The following is a 10,187-nucleotide window of genomic DNA, read 5'->3' as shown; positions in this document are numbered from 1 at the left end:
GGCTGGCTTACAGTTTCAGAGGTTTAGTCTGTTGGGAAGAATGATGGGAAGAATGGCAGACATTGTGCTGGAGAAGGAGTGAGAGTTCCACATCTTGATCTGCAGGCAGCAGAAAGAGACTGTGTGCCACACTTTTCAGTGAATCATTTTCTCCAACAAGGGCACACCTCCTAATAGTGCCACTCCCTATGGACCAAGCATTCAAACTCAAGAACCTACAGGGCTCATATCTAATCAATACCATACTATTTATGTATCTATGTATCTACCCTCTATCCATCTACTTACTAAAGAATGTACTAGATTAGCTTACAAGATCAGAGTCCACAGCAGCATCGTCTGTCAGTAGTTACTCAGGCCAGGAAGCTGGGAGCCTCAGGATGAGACTGAGGTGTGTGGTGTACCCTTCCTAGCTGAAATCTTCCTATAAAGCTGCTAGTACACATTTGTATTCAAAGGTCCTGATGGGGACCTGAGGTCCTGAGGTCCTGATGCTCATGAGAGACAGCAGCAGAAACCGTACCTGCCCAAGCAGAGACGGTGTGTTCCTGCAAGTGTCTCCCCTTCCAGCTCTTCCCCCTCCTTCCTACTTGGGACTCAGAGTCAGGGTGGCTGCTTCTCACTTAGTTCACAGATCCACACGTCTTTTCTGGTAATGTCCTCACAGAGAATTCAGAAGTACATCAGATCAGCAGCCTTTTAAAATTTTTGTTTATCTTATTTGTCGAACTTATTCAATGTAACCTTTTGTTGGGTTATTTCGTATTTTCTATATTTATTTGTGTATGTGCATAACACACACATGCACGTGTGCTATGGCATGTGTGTAAAAGTCAAAGGATAACCCATGAGAATCTGTTCTCATGGATCTGTTCTAAGGATCAAGCTCAGGTGGCCAGGCTTAGTAAAAGGAGAGAACTGACTGCAGAAATTTGTCTTCTGACCTCCACATGCATGCTATGTCATACATACATACACACATACTAAATAATAAATAAATAAAATATAAATTTAAAATCTGTTATTTGGGCGAAAAAAAGGAGACAAGACAAGCCTGTGCACTCAAAGAGCAAACCAAACCAGCTGGCCAGGTATGGAGTTGCACTCTTTTAAACCCTTCACTGGGGAGACAGAGGCAAGTGGCTCGCTGTGACTGTGGGTCCAGCATGGTCTATTTAACAATTTCCCAGGCCAATCGGGGATACATGGGGAGACCCTGTCTTTAAAAAAAAAAATGCTTTTTCAGAAATAAAACAAAACCATCCAAACTTGCTTGAAACTGGTTATTTGTGTTGTATGGATTTGATCCTCCCTGAAAAACACACTAATGAGATCACAGAGACAGCAGAGGAGAAGCCGTGTTGACAGTGATACTCAATGACCTGGCAGCAGTCATGGCCATCTGGACCAAGAGGCACCTGCCCCGAGGGACGCTTCGTAAGCTTGGATGGCCAGTTAGAAGACAAGGTCTGAGTTTGCATGTGCTCAGTTTCTTTCCCTCCCTAATGACTAACAACTTTATTTTTCTGCACAGCCTTTTCTTTGCTGCCTTTAGTACCTCGGCACTCTTACTCAACAAGGTTGAGGTCAGCATTGTTTTACCCTTATGCTAAACAATATGAAGAACGCTTGGGATTTTATTCCACCCACTCTGCTTCTGACCTGCTTGGAACAGAGACCCCCAGCACTTCCCTTCCCCTCTATTATACAGCCCCCAGCAGCTGCTGTGACAGTGGAGTAGATGGTCATCACTTGGATTTTAGCCACATGTGTACCATTATATATTTCCCCACCATTCTCTTGCAACTCAGACTTCCAAATGAAACGTTTTCCTTTCTCTGTGAAGTACAAAATAAATGCTTTAAAAGCCAACAGTTTTATTTCTCTATCATTTTACATTCATGAAATCCATGCCTATAAATGGCACAGTTCGGTGGCTTTTACACAAATCCAACCACGAATGTTCTCATCACCTGAAAGCCATTTACAGAACCATTACTCCACACTACTTCCTGAATCCTTAGCCCTGGCAACCAGTAAGTACTGTTTTCTATTTTTATACATTTCCCCATTTTAATCATGCAATCTGTGGTGTAATCATACTGTATATAGTTTCTAGAGTCAGGGGTTGTGATCCATTTTTGCAATTATAGCACTCTGGAGGTTGAGGCAGGAGGGTTGGGAGTTCAAGGCCAGCCTGTTACATGAGATACTGCCTACAATAAAATAAAACAAAACAAAGCTCATGATCTTGTCCCTTGCAACTAACACTATGTTCCTTTTTTAATTACCAAACATGATCCACTGTATAAATATACCATTTATTATTACTTAATTATTCTTTAACCAAAATTTAGGTGTCTGTTACGAATGAAGCTATTATGAACATTTATGTTCCAAATGTGTCTTAGTTGGAGTTTCTATTACAGTGATGAAACACCATGACCAAAGTAACTTGGGGAGAAAAGGGTTAGTTTAGCCTACAGGTCACATGACTGTCTATCATCAAAGGAAGTCAGGACAGGAGCTCAAGCATTGTAGGAACATGGATGCAGGAGTTGATGCAGGCGCCATGGTGGGATGATGCTTACTGGTTTGTATCATGGCTCGCTCCATCTGGTTTCTTATAGAACCCAGGATCACCTGCCTAAGGATGTCACCCCTCCCCCCCACTGCTCTGGGCCCTCCCACCCTCAGTCACTAATCAAGAAAATGCCCTACAGGCTTGCCTGCAGCTGGATCTTGTGGATGCATTTCCTCAATTGTGAGCCTCTCATTTCAGATGACTCCAGCTTGTGCCAAGGTGACATTAAACTAGTCAGGACATAAGGTTTGTGTGGCTGTGCTTTCACTTCCCTGAAATTTATATCCAGGAATTCCATGGTTGTCATATATGATAGCATCTTGTTTATATATATATATATATGATATATATATATACATATATATAATATTCTCCATTCTTCTGTGTGTTCATATGTATATGATAGCATCTTGTTTAATGTTTTGAGAAATTGCCAGACTCCTTTCCAAAGCGGTTGCATAATTTTACATTGCCACCAGTAGTGTGCGAGCATTCCTGTTTCTCCATTTCTTTGCTAACACTATATCTCCTGCCCCTGCTCCCCTCCTCCTCTGCATTAGTCCCTTTTCTATTGCTGTGACAAAACACCATGTCCAAGGCAACTTACAAAAGAAAGCATTTAATTTGGGGACCCATGACTCCAAAGGACTAGAGTGCATGACCGCCATGGCGGGAGGCATGGCAGCAGGCAGGCTTGGCACTAGAGCAGGAACCAAGAGCTTACATCTAATCCATAAGCAGGAGGCAGACGGGAAGCCAACTGAAATGCCGTGGGTCTTTGAAACCTCGAAGCCCACCCTTAGTGACTTCCTCCCTCCACAGGGCCACACCTCCTAATCCTTCCCCAAAAGTTCCACCAACCAGGGAACAAGTATTCAAATATGGGAGCCTCCAGGGGCCATTCTCAGTCAAACTTACCACACCTCGGACCTCTCCTCTTTTCCTTCCTTCCCCCTCCTTCTCCTTTTTATAGCCACCCTACCAGGTGTGAAGTAGTAATGTCTCATATGAGCGTTGATTTTCATTTCCTTAATGGCTAATGATATCAGCCTCACCCACATCCCCACGTGCCCATTGGCCATTCATGTAATTTGGTTAAAAAAAGTATTTTCAGATCTTTTGCCTGGTCTTCAGCACACCCCCCTGAATACATCTGGTCCACCATCCCTTCTGCCTGTGTTTCAGTTCGGTGGTCCTTGCCCCTGCGATCTGGTGCTAGCTGCTGTTGTGGATACATTCTCTCAGTCTGCAGTCCTTTGAGCTGTCTCAATCGCGTTTTTTCACAGCGCAGACCTTTTTGACTACTTTTCCTTCCTAGGTGCTTTTGGGGTTAAGGTCATCTTAGGATTTCATCTGCTCCCCTACACATTTTTAAAGGGAACATTTTCATTTCTTTGAGTTAGGTTTGTGATGGGTCTTTAGATAATTTTAGTACTCAATTTGAGGAAAGAACCCAACTCCATTCTTCTGTGTGTTCATATTTGGCTGCTTGAGAACCATTTGCTGAAAAGAATATTCTTTGCCCACCAAATTGTCTTGGCCCCTTTTCCATTCCTGTTGGGTTTATTTCTAGGTTCTCAGTGCTGTTCCATTGATCCAGCCATTGCCAAAGTCACATTGTCTTCATTACTTCAGCGTCGTAATTGGTTTAAATTCAGGGAGTGCCAAGCCTCAACTTTGTTCTTTTTCAAGTTTGTTTTAGTTCTTCTCCTTCCCCTAAATTTCCATACTCATTTTAGGATCAGCCTGTCAGCTTCTGTAAAAACAGCCTGCTGGGATTTTGGTGGGAGTTACACTAGTGCGTAAATCAATTTGGACTGTGTCGCCATCTGAACAATGTGAAATCTCCCAGTGTATGAAGAAGATATTTCCATCTATTTATGCTTCCCTTAATTTATTTCAGCAGTAGCTGCTGGTTTTTAGGAAGAAATCTTGGCCTTTCTTTTGTTAACCATATTCCCAAGTATTTTTCAATTTGATGCCACTGTGACTGGAGCTGTAATCTTAACTCCATCATGGTTAACACCGGAGAAACAGAATGGTTTTTGTACACTGATCTTAGCTCCTGCATCCTTGATGAACCTGTTTATTGACTCTTTTAAAAAATTTTTAGAATTCTTATTATAAAAAAACTAGCAAATGTAAAAACATCACACACTAAAGTTAACCAGAGCCAAAGTCTATATATCTCAATGAACTTTTCTACAGTTAGAGTATCCCGTTAGAATGGAAGCTGTAAAGCTTCACTTTGTATTTTACACTCTCACTGTTGTATTCACTTATTAACCACCCCTCCAAAAAAAATCCACAACAGACTTAGAGCCAGAAAAACAATAGACTCAGAGAACTCAATTCCCTAACAGAGGCGTTTGCATCCTCCTGTTGGTGGCTGCCTTATTCCCAACAGCAAAGAACTGGAATCAACCTCTCTGTCTATCACCAGGTTAACGGATAATGAAAATTATACATATTCATCATATACATACACATCATATACATACATATCATATACATATACATGTAATGCTATTAAGCTTTTAAAAATGTCATCACAAGAATTTTCAGGAATTAAGTAATTAAGTGGGGTCACATAATTTCAGAAACAAACCACATGTTTTCCCTCATATGCAGAATCTATCCAATAATATATGTAAATGTATAAACAAATGGATACATGGATACAACATAACACATAGAAAAGAGTAAAAAAGGGTAAATATTAGGGGATAATAAGGAAATGAAAGCAAAGATAACAATCCTTATTTATGAAAAAAGATAAAGCTAATTTTTTATTATTTATTTTATTTTATTTTTGAGACAAGATTTTTCTGTGTGTAGCCCTGACTGTCCTGGAACTGGATCTGTATACCAGGCTGGCCTTGAACTCCTCAAAATCCACCTGCCTCTGCCTCCTGAGTGCTGGTATTAAAGGTGTGCACCATCACCACCCAGCCTATCAGTTCTTTTTAGTATTTTATTTTTATTCATGTATATGTGTGTGCATCAAAACACAAGTTGACTACTTGCATGCCATTGGCCGTGGAGGCCAGAAGATGGCATCAGATCACCAGAAGCTGGAGTTACACATAGTGGTAAGACAGCATGTGGGGCCTGGGAATCGAAGCCAGACCCTTCTTGCAAGCAAAGCCAGCAGTCTTAGCTGGAGAGCTGCTATCCCCCTCCCCCCAGCCCTGTCTGTTAGTCCTGAAGCTAATCCTTAGGATTTTCTGCCTGTCTTTATCCTTTTCAGACTGGACTCTTTTATTTCGTTTTCTTACTTAATTGCCTTGGCTAGAACATCCAATGCAATGCTAAGTAGAATTGGGGCTATGGGCATCCTGGTCTTGTCCTTGGCCTCAGAGAGAATAGATACATCCTCAAAATTGGTTTGTGAGACAGCAGATTCAAGATTTATAACTTTGTTTTTTTTTTATAGCCACATCAACTTAAGGTATGTTAAAACACTACTCCTTTCTTTATCTTCTAGATTGAATTACGCTGTTGAGCAGGAAGCCACTGCCTACAGGCTATTGGTTGTGGTGAGGTAGATGGTTCTCTGACCATTCCTACTACCTCTGTCTTGATTTGATTTTTTTTTGTCCATTTTCACTAGTGTAGATGTGGTTTTGTTGTTTGTTTGTTTAAGATTTTCTATTTCTTTCAAGATTTTTTAAAATTAACTTTATTGTATGTGCGTTGGTGTTGCCTTCGTCAGTGTTCTATTGTGAAGAGATACTGTGACCACAGCAACTCATAAAGGAAAGTATTTATTGGGGTTGCAGTTTCAGTGGTTTAGTCCATCATGGTGGCCAGCATGGCAGCATGCAGATAGACAAGGTGCAGGAGAAATACCTGCAAGTTCTACATCTGGATCTGCAGGCAGCAGCAAGACCAACAACTCTGGGTGTGGAATAGTCTTTTTGCAACCTCAAAGTTCACCTCCAGTGACACGCTTCCTCCAACAAGACCATACCTCCTAATCCTTTCAAATGCTGCCACCCCGGTGACCAAGCATTCGAATCTGAGCCTATGGGAGCCATTCTTATTCAAACCATCACAGGTGTTTTGCCTGTATGTATGTCTGTGTGATGGTGTTGGGTCCTCTGGAATTGGAGTTATAGGACAGTTGTAAGCTGTCACGTGGGTGCTGGGAATTGAACCTGGATCTTTTGGAAGAGCACTTAGAGTTCTTAACTGCTGAGCCATCTTTCCAGCCCCAGTTTTTGTTTGTTTGTTTGTTGTTTTGTTTTGAAATTGTTATTTGGTTGGCTTTTATTTGTAGCAAAACTTTCATGGCACAGAAATGCCTAACATTCTTGAGGTCTATAGATAGCTTGCTCAGTGTTAGCTACAATCATTTTATAACAAACTTGTCCTTGCTGAATGTCACCAATTATGTAACTGTGCTATAACACTAAATAAAAATCCCTCTCCCCCTGAGGGGACTCTACATTCAACCACTGCATCGATGAGGGTGTGGGCCCAAGCTCGAGCTTATAATAAAAAGACCCTACTGTATTCGCCTCGGAATCAGCTCCTTCGTGGTCTTTGGGGTCCCCAAGACTTGGGCATAACATTTCAAGATTGTCTCACTACATAGGCCTGGTAGGCCTGGAACTCACTATGTAGATAGATCAGGCTGGCCTCAAACTCATAGGTACCCTCCTGCCTCTACCTCCTGAGAACTGGGATTATAGGGACATGCCACCACATGTGGCTGAGGGATTTGTTTTAAGAAGTATTGGGTTTTCAAAGTCTGATGTTTTTCTCCAGTTTTTGAAAACTGCCAATCGTCATCTCTTCAAATAGCGCCTCTTCTCTGGACCCTCCTCCATGTCTTCTTATCAGTCTCCATACTGAACACCCTCCCTTCTCTTTGAGCCATGGTTAGGACAATTTTGTCTTCGCTTTTACCTGTTTGTTGTTGTTTGCTTGCTTGTTTTCCACTCATACTTTGAATTCTGAAACTTAAAAGATTATGTTTATTTCCAGGAGCTTCATTTGCATCATTTCCCAAGGCACCTCATTTGCACAGCTCTTTGATTTATTTTTTTCCAAAATAAATAAATAAATTTATCTATTTGTTTATTTGAGCTGGGCACAGCTGTGATCATGGCTCAGTGGAGGTGGAAGCAGGAGAATCAAGACTGCCAGGTCAGCCTGGGCTATGAGAGTGTGTCTCAAAAACAAAACAGCAAACCCCCAATTCTGTCTTTGAATCTAATCAGTTTGCTCATCGCCGCTGGTCTGATTCTGCTACCCAATGCTTCTTCTGGCTTTTGTTTGGACTATTTTCTTTGTGTGCCTTATGATTTATTTTTTAGTAGGATATCATATTTCATGGCACGCTCTCTGTGAGAATCTTTAATATTATATTTCTCCAGAGGAACTGTTTCTGGTTTCTTTGCTGTTTTGCTTTTTCCAGCACTGCGGATTGAATCCAGGGCCCCGTGAATGCTAGACAAAAGCTCTACTTCTGAGGTATAGCCCTAATTCCCTCCACTTTGTTTTCCTAATTTTTTCAGCCCGAAAGTCACATTTGAACATTACCAAGGAGGACCACATGCCACTGGCTTCTCTGCCAAAGCACAAGGTCCAGTGGCTGCATCCATGCAAGGTCACTCATTCACCTCAGGGCTGGCTGTGCTTCTGAGTGCTCATTTCCCCTTCCCATAATGCTGTGCTTACTTCCTCATTTCCCCTTAGTGTGGTGGGCTGTTTATCAACTGCCCTTAAATGAATCATGGAGTCTTATAAGACACCCCCTTGCCAGGTTGCTTCATGTGTGTGTTACCTAATAGACCCCCCCTTCCTGGGGGAGCTGGGTACCCTCCTATTCTATTTTTGGTACTGTCAGTCGGGATAGTGTTTAGATTGTGACACGTCTTGCTGGAGCAGGACTCTGGTCAGCCCACCTGAGAGAAGCATCAGCTGCAGGGGCAGCCCAATGATCATCCCCAGGGAAGTAGACAGAGAACTCCTGCAGGAATCGCTCATATTCTGGCCTCCTGCTGAAATGGAGGCCAGCTTCTGCAGGTAACCAACCCTCTAGGTCCTGAATTCTGGGGTCTCGGGCTCTAGGTGGATGGGCTGGGGTGAACAGCCTGGGTTACATTTTGAGACTGACCCCTCGGAAGTTTCCTTGGTTGAGAAGAGGAAAAGCCACCTTTTCCTCCTCAGGGGGGTAGCTGTCGATCATACTGAGTGTGCAGAGATGATACTGGGAGTTTTCGTGAGGTGTTCTGGGACCCCCTCCTAATATGTACAATATCCCACAATAGAGGATGGCCTTCATGGTCCCTGGAGGTCAGTGCTGACCTTGCATGGTAAACCCTTTGTTGAATGGTCCCTTCCCTCGGGTAACCATGACAACAGTGAGACGCAGGATCAAAGTTAAGAGAGAGTCCCTGTGCGAATGGGGGCAAAGGCTGGACTCATTGCTCTTCAGTCTGTTGCCCAGACCAAGGAAGGACCTATTACTGCTACCTGTTATTTGAGTTCGGGAGGTAATATCACCCATCCCAGCTACCCAACTGGTAAGTGAAGGCATCCTACTTTGCACTTGGCCTGCATATGACGGCTGGAGCCTAGCAATTCCACTGGAAGAACATCACCCAGGAGGCAGCCCTTGGTCTGCATGTGCTGAGCTGAGAGGGGACCTTCTGGAATGCCCCAGAGGAGGGACGGCCCCGCCCCCACATGGAATGTGTCACCCTCACAGGGTCAGCCAAGAGTGAAGGGTAAGCTGTGAGGGCAGTGGGAACAGAGGTGACATCACCACAGCTTAGTAATGCTTTGGCAGAGCCTGGGTTCCCACCTTGGGAGGGGGTGGGGGGAGGGGCAGTGTGTTAGCTGCAGCCAGGAGGCTGCCAAGTCCAAGTCCTCGACAGGACTGGGCTCCCAGCCAGGACTACCTCAGACCCTAGGGGCCTTGTGAGTGGAGGAGGGAAGGGGGTCTCCAGAGAGGACAGTTTCCCTTGGTGTCTTGGGAGGAGACTGTGGAGAAAGGTGACCAGATCAGACCATGTGCAGTGTGATTCTCAGACTGTCTGACCACCCGACTGGCAAGGCTGGTGGCCAGCCATCTCCTAATCAATGCCCAGCTGACTATCTAAATGTTGGTTCATTCCCTCATGGCCTCAAAGACTGTCTAACTGATTTACATGCCTGACATGTGGAGATGCCAGGGAAGGATGGGCAGAGAGCTTTCCTGTCCGAGATCTTGTGTTCCCCCCCCCGACCTTAAACCTCCTCCTCGGACAATCCAGAGTCAGGCAGAAGGCAGGGAGGCCATCTCCCTGGCCCTGGCCCCTAAGGAGTATACATCCTGGCAGGAAGGACAGACTCACACACCATCACTAAGTTAGACTGTGTTGTGTGAGCTGGACTCATAAGCAGCTGGAGAAAGTCAAACTGCTTTCTGGTGTCATTTTAAGTCTTCACCCATGCTTGGGTCAGAAGTCAGCAGTCTAGAGAGTTTTCTGATCACTGTGAGATGACAAAAGATCTTAGGTTGCTCTCAGTTGCAAACACTGGTTAGTGATGAGAATGGTCTGACTGGTCCCAGGTAATGGACATAACACAGTGCTTGCTGCCCCTGCTG

Source organism: Meriones unguiculatus, chromosome 18 (genome assembly GCF_030254825.1).
Source record: "Meriones unguiculatus strain TT.TT164.6M chromosome 18, Bangor_MerUng_6.1, whole genome shotgun sequence".
Classification (NCBI taxonomy): Eukaryota; Metazoa; Chordata; class Mammalia; order Rodentia; family Muridae; genus Meriones; species Meriones unguiculatus.
Note: the sequence above shows the minus strand (reverse complement) of the source record.